The sequence below is a fragment of the Acipenser ruthenus genome, chromosome 32 (assembly GCF_902713425.1).
Source record: "Acipenser ruthenus chromosome 32, fAciRut3.2 maternal haplotype, whole genome shotgun sequence".
Taxonomy (NCBI): domain Eukaryota; kingdom Metazoa; phylum Chordata; class Actinopteri; order Acipenseriformes; family Acipenseridae; genus Acipenser; species Acipenser ruthenus.
In genome coordinates, this window is record NC_081220.1 from 5320929 (window position 1) to 5335502 (window position 14574).

Below are 14574 nucleotides of genomic sequence, written 5' to 3' on the forward strand. Positions count from 1 at the left end.
CTTTCAGTAAGTATTTTAAATTCATTTGGGAAGGTTTAAGATTGTGAAGAAGTTTAAATATGCTGCGTATTTGCGCATTGGGAACTTTGCATAATGACGTTTTTATTAATGACACTTTCTTACGGACAGTAGTCAGGGTGATGATACAAGACCAGAGCCAATACTTGCTATTTGCTTGTCCTTTCACTACCATATTCTATTGTGCTTGTTCAGAATACGCGTGAATCCTGAAAACATCTCGTTAATATTTAAACAAAGCCAGCAGTCACTTTATTGATCACCCTGTGGATTAACCGCTATTGGAATACAGATGATTGTGTTAAAGATGTTAATAGACTTTCTATGTACAAGTTTTAGAGCTAAGCGTTTCTTGAGGCAGTTCAAGCGCGGCACTTTCAGGCAACCAGTTCCAGTGTTTGCCTTTTGGACTTACTCTGGAAGGAATACAAAAAAAAAAAAAAAAAAAAAACATTTGTTGAGAACCGCATTTGGGAGAAAACTTAAAGTTTCGAAAAGCATTTGTAAAGGCTTCGGATTCTATTATGGTGTTGCCGAGCTGTTGAACGTTTTTCATTACAGGTTTACTGGATTGCCAAAAAGAATGCTATCTCGAAAGATCAGTCTTGTCACGCCGAAATAGCTCAGTTGGGAGAGCGTTAGACTGAAGATCTAAAGGTCCCTGGTTCGATCCCGGGTTTCGGCAAACAACAAGACGATATTGGTTTTGTATTATTTTGAACTAAAAAAACAGAGCACATTCATTCTTCAGCGTAATTGGATGAAATAACAGCGTATCAGAGTGCCATTTTCTAATGTGATTAAGAAATGCAAAAAACATCGTCCCTGGGCGGGCTTGAACCACGAACCTTTCGGTTAACAGCCGAACGCGCTAACCGATTGCGCCACAGAGACCAACCTGTTAAGCAGCCAAAGCATACGGGAGTGATGAGCAAGGCGAAATGCTGCAGAACGTGATCGAGGGAGCAGAACTCATCAGAACCTGAGATCACATCTAAGAAGAAAGCAACACGGGGCAGGAAAGTCTATGTAATCGATTATGGAAGCACAGCATATGTCGTTTTGTTAGATAACACCCTGGGAGACAACAGAGCAGTGTGTGTAAATAGCTACAATGGAAACCATATACTTACGACTTAATTTTGATACAGAACTGTGGTCATGTGTAATCTGTTTTCATTATGATAAGAAAACTACAGTTCAGTGGATTATATTTGGAATCTTTGGTTCTGTCATTCACTTTTTTCTCAAATAAGATGACAAATTAATAGCTCAGTTGGTTACAGTGAAAGACACCTCGAAAAGTCAGCCCGGCTAGCTCAGTCGGTAGAGCATGAGACTCTTAATCTCAGGGTCGTGGGTTCGAGCCCCACGTTGGGCGTCCTTTTTAAATACAAATTGAAGATGTTTCTTCGAGACAACGGAGCAAAGTCTGATTCTGTTCACATTGTATACAGTATTGCAACAAAATTACTTATTGGTCATTGTCAAATAGCAATTGCTATTGTAAAAAGCATGCATCGTTTATAGCTATAACGATATTGAAATACATAATCTTACTTTTTTGGGTTGACTTCAATCCGTTTCTTTTTTTTAGAATTGTCTTAACATCATTCATGGAGCATCAGTTGGTATGTGCGTAAACCCAATCGGGCCTTGATACGACCCCCTAGTGTGTGCTGAAATAAATAATGCGGTTTTCTACATGAACAAATGCAGCTTGTCAGAATGGCCGAGTGGTCTAAGGCGCCAGACTCAAGGACTCTGTCTTTCTAAAGAATTGTGTGTTCTGGTCTCTGAATGGAGGCGTGGGTTCAAATCCCACTTCTGACAGTTGACTTTTACTTATTTTTAAAAATAATAAATTTCAGCACTCAATACCATTTTAATTTCCATTTTAAATCGGACTAAAATAGTGTTCCTAACACAGAGTGCATTTTTGTTGTAAACAGACTACTTGTTAACGTCACTGAAAAATATTTTGTGTCCAAACATGTTATTTAACTTGATTGTTTTAAAATTCCAAATAACATATTATTTTGAAAAACATCTCCGTCGACCACTGGATCGTGGTCTCAGGCTGGGATGTGGACCATTGAGAACAGTATAAACCATCTATTACTAGACGCAGCTTACAGGAGAAATGCCCTCGTTTAACATGCTAGGATGATCGACTTCGGCATTCTCCAACTGTTGTTTACATTTTCTAACACGTTATGAGGAAGAACAATATTTTGGTGTCCAAACATGTGTTATTTAATTTGATTGTTTTAATATTCCAAATAACATTACTTTGAAAAACATATATATTTTAATACAGTCCTATTTGAGTATTTAAAATACGGTTATATTCAAATGCCAGCAACGGTGTGTTAATTTAACGAAGCGCCTAACGCCGCTCGGAAAGTTCGCATTTTTAAATCCTAACGGTCTCTCCTCAGCTGAGCGGAATGTTCACGAGCCGGTTGCCTAGCAGCGTCTCCCCCTCCTTCTCTGCCCCGCCCTCTCGTCCTCTCTCGTTGTACCAGCTAGGAGTTCAAATTTAGCTTTGTTATATTAGCGCAACTCTTTACTAACTTTTACAAATTAGCTTATTAGGGGCTTCGTGTTTTTAAGATGGTTCAGGTGCAGTCCGGACAGACTGACTGGAGCATCATTACAGTATACCGCACTGCGCTCAGCTTTGTGTGGCCGCTGATACACAAAATAATGAACGACTGTTTAAATAAATCACATGTATTGCTTTTTAATGCTAAATATGTATCTGGTATTCTAAGTATTATCAACAATTAATAATTCAGCTCTATTCATATTCAGAATGTAATATAGAATCGGTGATATAATGGGGCAAGTTCAGCATAGAAGAGGGGTTCTTGGTCTCAGTTCAGCTCCTCCTACATGGCACAAGGCAGCCTCAGCTCAACAGAGGAAGCTGGTGGTCAATGAGGTGCAAAAACAGGAGGAGAGGATGAGGTGTATAAAGGCCATTTCCCAGGCCAAACAGGGAGAATGGATGAGATGGGAGAGTGTGGAACAACGCAAGATTGGCTGGCAAGACCTATGGTCAATGGAACAGAGCAGGATCAGTTTCCTCATCAGGTCAACATATGATGTTCTCCCATCACCACAGAACCTAAACCTCTGGGTAGGAGAGGATCCCTCATGTCCTTTGTGTTCATCACCTGCAACATTAAGGCACATTTTGACAGGATGTAAGGTGGCTCTTAGCCAAGGACGGTTTACTTGGCGCCATGACCAGGTGCTGCGATGTTTGGCCTTAGCATTGGAAGACAAGCGTAACATGACCAATAAGTTGCCACCTGTTCCATCAAAACATTACACACAAAAGACAACATTCCTCCGCCCAGGAGAGCAACCACCAAGAAAAGGTGTTAAAACCAATCCTCGCCCAGGACAACTGGAAGCTGCTAGAGACTAGAATATGCTGGCAGATGTTGGTCAACGGCTTATTTTTCCACCTGAGATTGCCACCACTAACCTTCGACCAGATATTGTCTTGTGGTCTGGATCAGCATGCCTTGTTCACCTGGTAGAGTTAACAGTGCCATGGGAGGATGCTATAGATGAGGCGTATGAGAGGAAGAAACTGCGGTATGCTCAACTAGCCACTGAAGCGGAACAGCGAGGATGGAGAGTTCGGGTTTACCCAGTGGAAGTGGGTTGTCGAGGATTTGTGGCACACTCTACAACCCGGTTTCTCAGAGACGTCGGATTCAGTGGCCAAGAGTTGCGTCGCACAGTGAAGAACTTATCTGAAGCAGCAGAGAGGAGCAGCAACTGGCTGTGGTTGAGACGGAAAGATTCTGGCTGGGGACAGGTAAGTAAGCTGGGCTGAGTTGAGTGGGGGACGGAGGGGGGTGATGCTGGGATGCCAGAATCACCGTCGAGCCCTCTTGAGGTGTCGTGGGCTAGTCGACGAAACACTGAGGATGGAAGGTGCCCACTTGAAAACCCCAGAGATGTACCCTACTTAGCTCAATCCAGACGGTTGTCATGCTGATGCGCTGGGGAGGCCGCACTTTGGTTGATCCCCGGAGCCAGCATCGCAGCCGTTGTGTGTGCTGATGCACCAGGGAGGCAAAATAAGCTGATCCCTGGAGCCAGCATTACACTTCAGCCATTAACACCAGACAGAAGGATATCTACATCATCATATGGAAGGAAACGTAAATGGAGGGAGACACATATGGATCACATTAGTTTACTGTAAAGCTACGTCTTAGTTGGTGCTTATCTTGGCGAGAGCCGAGTTCAAATCAGCATGAAGTTTTAACATCTACTCTCGTGTAATGGAAATCTTAAAACTATCAAACTGACTGGAAACATGGAACACATTAATTGCGATCGATTCGATACCAATAGGATTACATAAGAGCTGTTGTGTATAGACAATGTCATAAACGCCGAAATGAACACGGACGGCCTTTATTAAGGGCTGACTCGTTTAGATGTTCGAGAGATCTAGGTGTACTGGACAAATCTACTGGATTTTTTTTCCAAATCGTAAGTGTACCGCCTGTGATAATACATTTAAAACTAAGAAAATGTACAAGCCATACAATGAAAAAAAAGAGTATCTTATTTAACAGTATCTTACAAGTGATTGTGCTTCAGCTCATGTCATTAATGTGATTTCTTGTCCTAGCCATTTGCAATATGATGGTAAAACTACTAGACAGTTACAATTGCGCATTAATGAGCGAGCATAAAAGTTAAATTAGGAGAAAATATATTCATCCACCACTAGCTAGACATTTTGTAGATGCCAAACATTCCGTTTCAGATCTTAAATTCTGTGGCATACAAACATTTTCAAGATCGCAGTGGTGGTAATGTCACGGGTGACGAATGTGTTGATTATTATTTTATTCAGTGTTATCACTTATGATTTTTGAATTTTAATTGGATTGGTTTTCCTTTTTTGCACAGTTTGTTTATTTGAATTATTGTGTTATTTTTGAGCATTAGATGCATTTTAATGTGTATTTGTTCACTTAACCATACGTCATCCACTCTCTGGTCCAGACCTCCTCTTAGGGCTCCTGTCCAGACGCCTGTTTGGGCAGCCCTCTCCATAGGGTGCTGCGCTTCAGCTGAAGTCCTCAGGAGAGATCCTGATATCCTGACATAAACCACGAACGCAAAGGTTCTTGTCCGTACCTCTTTTCAAATGTCTTCAATCACCAAATTCCGCAGTCCTCCCAGAGTGAGTCTACGAGAAAAAATAACAAAACGAAACTGACACTGTCCGTCCACAAAAAAACCCCAACCACTCGCTGTCTAATCTCGTCCTCTTTATTTTCGTTTACTTCCCTCAGCTTCTCTCTCTTTCCTATTCCGGTATCTCCTAGTTCCATGCTCCCAGTCTCTTAGTTCCTAACCCTTTTTATACCTCAAAGCCCTTCTAATTCCAGGTGTGTACAGTTACCTGCAATTGTTTGGGGCGGGACCTGAGGTCCGTGTGCACAGTGCTTCTGATAAACAAAACAAAAAAATACTTTAATTACGAACTCCGTTTCACCCGTGCACCAAACAAAACAGACAAATAATAATCAACACAGCAAAATCACATTGCAAAGCAAACAGAAAATTATGAAAATTCTGAAAAGAAAAAAAAACGATGTATGTATGTAAAATGTTCACACACGATCTAAATAAAATATTCACACAATACTAATTAATACGTGCAGAAAATAAATAAATAAACACAGGCATATGATTCCCAGCCAATACAACTGTGTTTATGCCCACGTTTCAAATAATGAAATTTCTAAAAGCAAATCGTATTGTTTTATGTTTTCTTTACTTTTAAAGATGAGAATCAAACACACTTCCGACAACTTCATAGCCCTGCTGGCTACGAACAAGTATTGAGTTGGCTGTTTCCCATGACCCTGGTGATACCGCGTGTTTTCCTAGTATCAGCGTCGGCATTACCATGTGTTTGGCATGCTTGCTGTACACTCTAGCATTGCATAACAAGCTGCCGTTACTCCTGGACTTCGTGGCGCAACGGTAGCGCGTCTGACTCCAGATCAGAAGGTTGCGTGTTCAAATCACGTCGAGGTCAAAGCCGCCTTTGTTTTTATTCTGCACTATTTAATTTTTTAACGTGTTTGAATTTGACTGTTTCCGGACATTTATTTATACAATTTAGCCTATACAACATATTGATTGTATAGCGATCAAACAGATATTTATTGTATTGCGATTCATTTGTATGTTTCATTTGATACAGCACAATAAACTAAAGTGAATCCGAAATTACTGTTGACCAGTCTTCATTGACACAGTTGGGTAATAAAGTCATATTAACACTTCCTTGCATGAGATAGTGAAAATGTGCGTAACCTTTCAGTAAGTATTTTAAATTCATTTGGGAAGGTTTAAGATTGTGAAGAAGTGTAAATATGCTGCGTATTTGCGCATTGGGAACTTTGCATAATGACGTTTTTATTAATGCCACTTTCTTACGGACAGTAGTCAGGGTGATGATACAAGACCAGAGCCAATAAACCTGTTATTTGCTTGTCCTTTCACTACCATATTCTATTGTGATTGTTCAGAATACGCGTGAATCCTGAAAACATCTCGTTAATATTTAAACAAAGCCAGCAGTCACTTTATTGATCACCCTGTGGATTAACCGCTATTGGAATACAGATGATTGTGTTAAAGATGTTAAAAGACTTTCTATGTACACGTTTTAGAGCTTAGCGTTTCTTGAGGCAGTTCAAGCGCGGCACTTTCAGGCAACCAGTTCCAGTGTTTGACTTTTGGACTTACTCTGGAAGGAATACAAAAAAAAAAAAAAAAAAAACATTTGTTGAGAACCGCATTTGGGAGAAAACTTAACAGTTTCGAAAAGCATTTGTAAAGGCATCGGATTCTGTTATGGTGTTGCCGAGCTGTTGAACGTTTTTCATTACAGGTTTACTGGATTGCCAAAAAGAATGCTATCTCGAAACCTCAGTCTTGTCACGCCGTAATAGCTCAGTTGGGAGAGCGTTAGACTGAAGATCTAAAGGTCCCTGGTTCGATCCCGGGTTTCGGCAAACAACAAGACGATATTGGTTGTGTATTATTTTGAACTAAAAAAACAGAGCACATTTATTCTTCAGCGTAATTGGATGAAATAACAGCGTATCAGAGTGCCATTTTCTAATGTGATTAAGAAATGCAAAAAACATCGTCCCTGGGTGGGCTTGAACCACCAACCTTTCGGTTAACAGCCGAACGCGCTAACCGATTGCGCCACAGAGACCACCCTGTTAAGCATCCAAAGCATACGGGAGTGATGAGCAAGGCGAGATGCTGCAGAACGTGATCGAGGGAGCAGAAGTCATCAGAACCTGAGATCACATCTAAGAAGAAAGCAACACGGGGCAGGAAAGTCTATGTAATCAATTATGGCAGCACAGCATATGTCGTTTTGTTAGATAACACCCTGGGAGACAACAGAGCAGTGTGTGTAAATAGCTACAATGGAAACCATATACTTACGACTTAATTTTGATACAGAACTGTGGTCATGTGTAATCTGTTTTCATTATGATAAGAAAGCTACAGTTCAGTGGATTATATTTGGAATCTTTGGTTCTGTCATTCACTATTTTCTCAAATAAGATGACAAATTAATAGCTCAGTTGGTTACAGTGAAAGAAACCTCGAAAAGTCAGCCCGGCTAGCTCAGTCGGTAGAGCATGAGACTCTTAATCTCAAGGTCGTGGGTTCGAGCCCCACGTTGGGCGTCCTTTTTAAATACAAATTGAAGATGTTTCTTCGAGACAACGGAGCAAAGTCTGATTCTGTTCACATTGTATACAGTATTGCAACAAAATAACTTATTGGTCATTGGCATATAGCAATTGCTATTGTAAAAAGCATGCATCGTTTATAGCTATAACGATATTGAAATAAATAATCTTACTGTTTTGGGTTGGCTTCAATCCGTTTCTTTTTTTTTAGAATTGTCTTAACATCATTCATGGAGCATCAGTTGGTATGTGCGTAATAAACCCAATCGGGCCTTGATGCGAGAACCCTAGTGTGTGCTGAAATAAATAATGCAGTTTTCTACAATAACAAACGTAGCTTGTCAGAATGGCCGGTTGGTCTAAGACGCCAAACTAAAGGACATTGTCTTTCCAAAGAATTGTGTGTTCTGGTCCCTGAATGGAGGCGTGGGTTCAAATCCCACTTCTGACAGTTCAATTTTACTTATTTTTAAAAGGAATAAATGTGTTCATTTTACTATAAAAGATTGTTTTAAGGAAATCAACAGCTAATACCAAACTCTTGTCAGCACTCAATACCATTTTAATTTCCATTTTAAATCAGACTAAAATAGTGTTCCTAACACAGATTGCAATTTTTGTTGTAAACAGACTACTTGATGAAGTCACTGAAAAATATTTTGTGGCCAAACATGTATTTAACTTGATTGTTTTAATATTCCAAATAACATATTACTTTGAAAAACATCTCCGTCGACCACTGGATCGTGGTCTCAGGCTGGGATGCGGACCATTGAGAACAGTATAAACCATCTATTAGTGGATGTAGTTTACATGAGAAATGCCCTCGTTTAACATGCTGGGATGATAGACTTCGGCATTCTCCAACTGCTGTTTACATTTTCTAACACGTTATGAGGACAAATACAAAGTTGGACACTTTCCTTGTAAGTGGGGGTAAGCACAAGTTATTTTCAGGTGTAATGTCTTTATTTAAGCTCAATCTAGTCCTGCGTAGTGCAAATCACATTACTGTTTAAAGTGTTCTTAAATTGTTTAAAACATTAGCAGTGATCCATTTGAAATTTGCTTAATGATTTAAACAACTGAACTTATTGTCAGCTCGGTGCTGAGAAGAAAACACTCCCACTCCTCCTGGTGGATACCGAGACCAATCCCTTCAAAACAGTTTCACTCTAGAAATGATCCTTGCAAATATAGTCTTGTCTTTTATTGGCAGACCGTCACCCCCAGCTGGCAAGCTCTACTTCATATGATACAATGACTGGGCAACAACGAGGTGTTACATTAACAATACAAACTAACTTGAGACAGCCAAGCCGTTAAAGCATACCTTAAGTTTGTCATGTGATACAAAAGCAAGTTTTGGCATTTTTGCATTGCCTGCCTCGTCAAAGAAGCTCGAGCCACAGCACACAGCGCTGCTGCATCGGGACACAGAGGTGGATTTTAAAGCGACTGAATCAACGAGCTGAGACTACTTTTTGAAGAAATTGAAAACATGCCTCTCGTCGAAATATTTGCTATTTAATTAAAAAAATGTTTTGAATTTGCAAATGGCAGACTACATTGCCTTGCCCCCCCCCCCACAAAAAAAAAGACAATCTGAATTGCTCATATCAAGCTGCGATGTATCCTATGAGAATCTCTGACACAATTCGAGGGGAATTAGCTCAAATGGTAGAGCGCTCGCTTCGCATGCGAGAAGTAGCGGGATCGATGCTCGCATTCTCCAAATAGTTTTAACGTATCTGCGTATTTAGTCCCAACGCATTATGGAGATAAATACAAAGTGTGACAATTCTTTGTAACAGAGACGCCCGCCCTACATGTGTATTTTAAAGCACATTCTCCTAATTTGTTATATTCCCAAGACTGAAAAACTGCAGTGCGCCGTCCATCGTATGTCTTCCGAGAAACACAAAGGGAGATTATTTATTTATTTATTTATTTATTTATTTATTTATTTATTTATTTATTTATTAGCAATTAAAGAGTTTGTGTTAATTGAGAATAAAAATAAATGGCTTGAAGTTTGCTTTCATTTGTAACGTGTTTATAATGAAATATCGGTTCTTGTGTTTTTACCAATCATTGTACTGTATACTAGCTACTGTTGCATGTCCATGATTTTGTTCCTCAGCTTCCCATATGGTCTAGCGGTTAGGATTCCTGGTTTTCACCCAGGCGGCCCGGGTTCAACTCCCGGTATGGGAACGTTCTTGTTATTGTCATTTTGTTACAGAACTGTGGTCATGTGTAATGTGTCTTCAATATGATAATAAAGCTACAGTTACTCGAAATATATATATATATATATATGTACAGAATGATGCAAATGTAACTGACTCTATTCACATTCCCATCGCGTGGAACCATCGCAGTTTGTTTTTAAATTATATTAATCCCTGGTCAAGACAAAGTCTCTCTGGGGTGGGACGATCATTAGAATGCGGATGTAAGGTCTCCGGTCCCATCATAGAAGCAAGATAGTTTATTCACAAATAAATACCTACACATTTATTTATGTTTCTTTTTTTGGGTAAATTAACACATTATTGCATTCTGTCACGTCACGCTGTGCACTCTAGGATTGCATTACAAGTACGCACTATGCCAGGACTTCGTGGCACAACGGTAGCGCGTCTGACTCCAGATCAGTAGGTTGCGTGTTCAAATCACGTCGAGGTGAAAGCCGTCTTTATTTCTATTCCACTATATTTCATTTTTTAACGTGTTTGGATTTGAATGTCTCCAGACATTTATTTATACAATTTAGCCTACACAACATATTGATTATAAAGCGACAAACAAATTACTTCCTGGGGGGGCAGTTCAGTTTCAATCAAGTTCCAGTCTCTCTGCCATTATGTTGCGCTGCTGTGTTTGGTCAGGTAAAAAGGGCGTGACCAGAGCGGTATGGGCAATCCCGTTAGGTAGCTTGCATGTCAATCTCTCCTTCTTTTCTATTTATACACCCAGCACTGCTTCCGCCCTTCGTCTGTGTTTGTTTTTGGTCTGTGTTTGTTTTTTTGTTGTTCGCTCCTTTCACTGCAGGTCATTTCTCTGCTCAGCGCTGGTAGACAGTATCAGCTATTTTCCTACCTTCTCAGGTGATTCTTTTCATCATTCAGCTTTTGTATTTTTCAGCAGGAGCTCCATCGTTAGTCTTTTCTGCTCCCTCCAGTCTCTAGCGCAGCTACAGCGCCGTTCAAAGCGCAGCGTCATTCTCAGCTTGCTCTGCGTTTTCATCAGAAAGACTGTTCCGACGTCACCGCTGCACTGCAACTCTTTAACACCGGCGCCTCACAGACCATGGTTACCACGGCAACGCCTCCTCGAGTGACTACTGGGAGTGGTAAATTGCCATGGCGACCAGGCAGCTTTAACAGGCAATGCGAGCCTGTGCCTCACTACTGCAATCTTCTGGCTCCTGCTGCTGCGCTTTTGCAACATGAGAGCTTCAACTCGCCGAATTATGACATCTAAATACTGCAGGCTCCTCTTCTAGACCTACGTTAACTTACTTATATCATCACTAACTGTTCTAAAGCAAACGTTTTATCCATAGACAAGGATTTTAATCGCAATAACCAAATATATGCTACCCTGCTTCACTGAAGCCAATCGCAACCTCGAGATGGCAGCATAACACCACAAACTACATAATTTAAACTGATTTGCTATTGCTGCGAATCTCGCACACTCCAAACTTTCTATCAATTCCTGCAGTTCGTTGTCTTTCCGAGGGATTCTCAGTCCCCTCCTGCCTCAACCTCTTTTGCTTCATATATTAACTTGATTATTTCAAATCAAAACCCCTCCCTTCGAGGATCTGGTCATGAAGCCATGCTTATCAGCTTTCTGAGATGTTAAGAATCCACTGTCACATTAATTTTCCAGCTTCCTTGCATCAGGCCATTCCTGCAACCTTTTTGCTCCCTGATTTGCACTTCCTCATTTGCCCCCAACTTCATCAAGGCACTTAATACAACTTTCAAAGTCCATTTCATTCAATTTGAGCTTCCAGGCACATACGGAAACTATGTCCTACGATTATCAACATTTCAGTCAAGAGTTCTCCAACACCGCAATAGACAATACACTCTTAGACTGCTCCTGATCAAATCAATAGGTTTTGCAGCAGCCTCCGAGCAACGCATTCTCATCCTCTCAGGTTCTGCAGAGGCCTCAGATCTACGCATTCTTCATCTCTGCCAAAAGGCAGACCCATCTCCGACATCATCTTAAACGCCTTAACTCTCAAATACCAATTTCCACTGCATTCAGCAGCTCTCTGCTCTCTATAGCAGGCCACTGCACACTACTGACAGCATTCCATCGTTTCTCTGTTTCCGTCTGTCGTAAACGGAGGGGGTTCTCTGTTTTTGTCTCTCCTAAACAGACCCGAGACACATTTCCTAAGCTCTCCACGCTGCCCAGCTGACAGCTTAGCTGCCTGAGGATGCCGCACTGAGTTGCGAAGGATCTGTCCTTTTGTCCTGTTGGTCCCCTTCCTGTCTCTTGTTCCACTAAATGCCCAGCAGCCAGAGGATGCTGCTTGACCCATCGGGAGCGAGTGTCAGATTGTTGTATGTTATGTGTTTAAACTTTGCTCTTTCTCTCTCACTTTTACGTCACCCCTCTCAAGCCCTCGTAGGCAACCAGTGAAATGTGAGGTGATGTGAATAGAGACAAATACATTGCATCATTCTGTGTATATATATATATATATATATATATATATATATATATATATATATATATATAATTTCAAGTAACTGTAGGTTTATCATCATAATGAAAACACATTACACATGACCACAGTTCTGTAACAAAATGACAATAACAAAGACGTTCCCATACCGGGAGTCGAACCCGGACCACCTGGGTGAAAACCAGAAATCAACCGCTAGACCATATGGGAAGCTGATTAACAAACTCCTGGACATGCAACAGTAGCTAGTATACAGTACAATGATGGTAAAAAACCACTAATTCATTTCAAACACGTTACAAATTAAAGCAACTTCAAGCCATTTATATTTATTCTCAATTAACACAAACTCTTCAATTGCTAAAAAATATAAAAAATATCCCTTTGTGCTTCTCGGAAGGCATACGATGGAGGGCGCACTGCAGTTTTTCAGTCTGCGGGAATATTACAAATTAGCAGACTGCTTTAAAATACACATGTAGGGCGGGCGACTGTTACAGAGAATTGTCACACTGTATGTATCTCCATAATGCGTTGGGACTAAATACGCAGATATATTAAAACTATTTGGAGAATGCGGGCATCGATCCCGCTACTTCTCGCATGCGAAGCGAGCGCTCTACCATTTGAGCTAATTCCCCTCGAATTATGCCAGTGATTCTCATTGGCTACATCACAGCTTGATATGAGCAATTCAGATTGTCAGATTTTTGGCAATGTAGTCTGCCATTTGCAAATTCAAAAAATAAATGGATTAACTAAATAGCAAATATTTCGACTAGAGGTATGTTTTCAATTTCTTCAAAAAGTAGTCTTAGCTCGTTGATTCAGTCGCTTTAAAATCCACCTCTGTCCCCATGCAGCAGCACTGTGTGCTGTGGCTCGAGCTTGTTTGACAAGGCAGAAATTAAAATGTTATTGAGTGCTGACAAGAGTTTGGTATCAGCTGTTGATTTCCTTGAAAATCTTTTATAATAAAATGAACACATTTATTCATTTTAAAAATAAGTAAAAGTCAACTGTCAGAAGTGGAATTCTTTACAAAGTCCTTGCTTGTGCTAGAGTGCTGCAGCAAGTTAGTTTTTGTAGTTTGACAGGTTTGTCTCTGTGGCGCAATCGGTTAGCGCGTTCGGCTGTTAACCGAAAGGTTGGTGGTTCAAGCCCACCCAGGGACGATGCTTTTTGCATTTCTTAATCACATTAGAAAATGGCACTCTGATACGTTGTTATTTCTTCCAATTACACTGAAGAAAAAAATGTGCTCTGTTTTTTAGTTCAAAATAATACAAAACAAAAATATTCTTGCTGTTTGCCGAAACCTGGGATCAAACCAGGGACCTTTAGATTTTCAGTCTAACGCTATTTCGGCTTGACAAGACTCAATTTTTGAGATAACATTCTTTTTTAGAACAGCTTTAATATAATTAAGTACATTTCTAAACAATCCGCAAGTAACATATATAATCTCAAAGTGCTATAATTTATTTATGGAGATAGAAGATCCTTTTTGATTCACATTGTAATAGTTTTTGATCGAGATCACCACCACCGCGATCTTGAAATGATTTTTTGTATGACACAGAATTTCACATCTGAACCGGAATGCCTGGCATCTACAGGCATCTACAAGAACTCTGTCTTTCCAAAGAATTGTGTGTTCTGGTCTCCGAGTGGAGATGTGGGTTCAAATCCCACTTCTGACAGTTCAATTTTACTTATTTTTAAAAGGAATAAATGTGTTCATTTTACTATAAAAGATTGTTTAAAGGAAATCAACAGCTGATACCAAACTCTTGTCAGCACTCAATACCATTTTAATTTCCATTTTAAATCCGACTAAAATAGTGTTCCTAACACAGATTGCATTTTGTTGTAAACAGACTACTTGTTAACGTCACTGAAAAATATTTTGTGTCCAAACATGTGTTATTTAACTTGATTGTTTTAATATTCCAAATAACATATTACTTTGAAAAACATCTCCGTCTACCACTGGATCGTGGTCTCAGGCTGGGATGCGGACCATTGAGAACAGTATAAACGATCTATTAGTGGAAGTAG

At 40.1% G+C, this 14574-nt stretch overlaps 10 non-coding genes across 10 annotated transcripts; 8 read left to right on the forward strand and 2 right to left on the reverse strand.

Moving 5' to 3' along the window:
* Window positions 1-630: 630 nt before the first annotated feature.
* Window positions 631-703, forward strand: trnaf-gaa (transfer RNA phenylalanine (anticodon GAA)). The gene has a single exon. It is a non-coding gene; the product is annotated as a tRNA-Phe (tRNA).
* Window positions 704-838: 135 nt separating this feature from the next.
* trnan-guu (transfer RNA asparagine (anticodon GUU)) lies at window positions 839-912 on the reverse strand. The gene has a single exon. It is a non-coding gene; the product is annotated as a tRNA-Asn (tRNA).
* Window positions 913-1326: 414 nt separating this feature from the next.
* trnak-cuu (transfer RNA lysine (anticodon CUU)) lies at window positions 1327-1399 on the forward strand. Its single transcript has one exon. It is a non-coding gene; the product is annotated as a tRNA-Lys (tRNA).
* A 341-nt stretch (window positions 1400-1740) lies between these two features.
* Window positions 1741-1851, forward strand: trnal-caa (transfer RNA leucine (anticodon CAA)). Its single transcript has 2 exons — window positions 1741-1778; window positions 1806-1851. It is a non-coding gene; the product is annotated as a tRNA-Leu (tRNA).
* Window positions 1852-6037: 4186 nt separating this feature from the next.
* trnaw-cca (transfer RNA tryptophan (anticodon CCA)) lies at window positions 6038-6109 on the forward strand. The gene has a single exon. It is a non-coding gene; the product is annotated as a tRNA-Trp (tRNA).
* A 912-nt stretch (window positions 6110-7021) lies between these two features.
* On the forward strand, window positions 7022-7094 carry trnaf-gaa (transfer RNA phenylalanine (anticodon GAA)). The gene has a single exon. It is a non-coding gene; the product is annotated as a tRNA-Phe (tRNA).
* Window positions 7095-7229: 135 nt separating this feature from the next.
* trnan-guu (transfer RNA asparagine (anticodon GUU)) lies at window positions 7230-7303 on the reverse strand. The gene has a single exon. It is a non-coding gene; the product is annotated as a tRNA-Asn (tRNA).
* Window positions 7304-7717: 414 nt separating this feature from the next.
* trnak-cuu (transfer RNA lysine (anticodon CUU)) lies at window positions 7718-7790 on the forward strand. Its single transcript has one exon. It is a non-coding gene; the product is annotated as a tRNA-Lys (tRNA).
* Window positions 7791-9941: 2151 nt separating this feature from the next.
* On the forward strand, window positions 9942-10013 carry trnae-uuc (transfer RNA glutamic acid (anticodon UUC)). The gene has a single exon. It is a non-coding gene; the product is annotated as a tRNA-Glu (tRNA).
* A 3601-nt stretch (window positions 10014-13614) lies between these two features.
* trnan-guu (transfer RNA asparagine (anticodon GUU)) lies at window positions 13615-13688 on the forward strand. The gene has a single exon. It is a non-coding gene; the product is annotated as a tRNA-Asn (tRNA).
* Window positions 13689-14574: the final 886 nt, after the last annotated feature.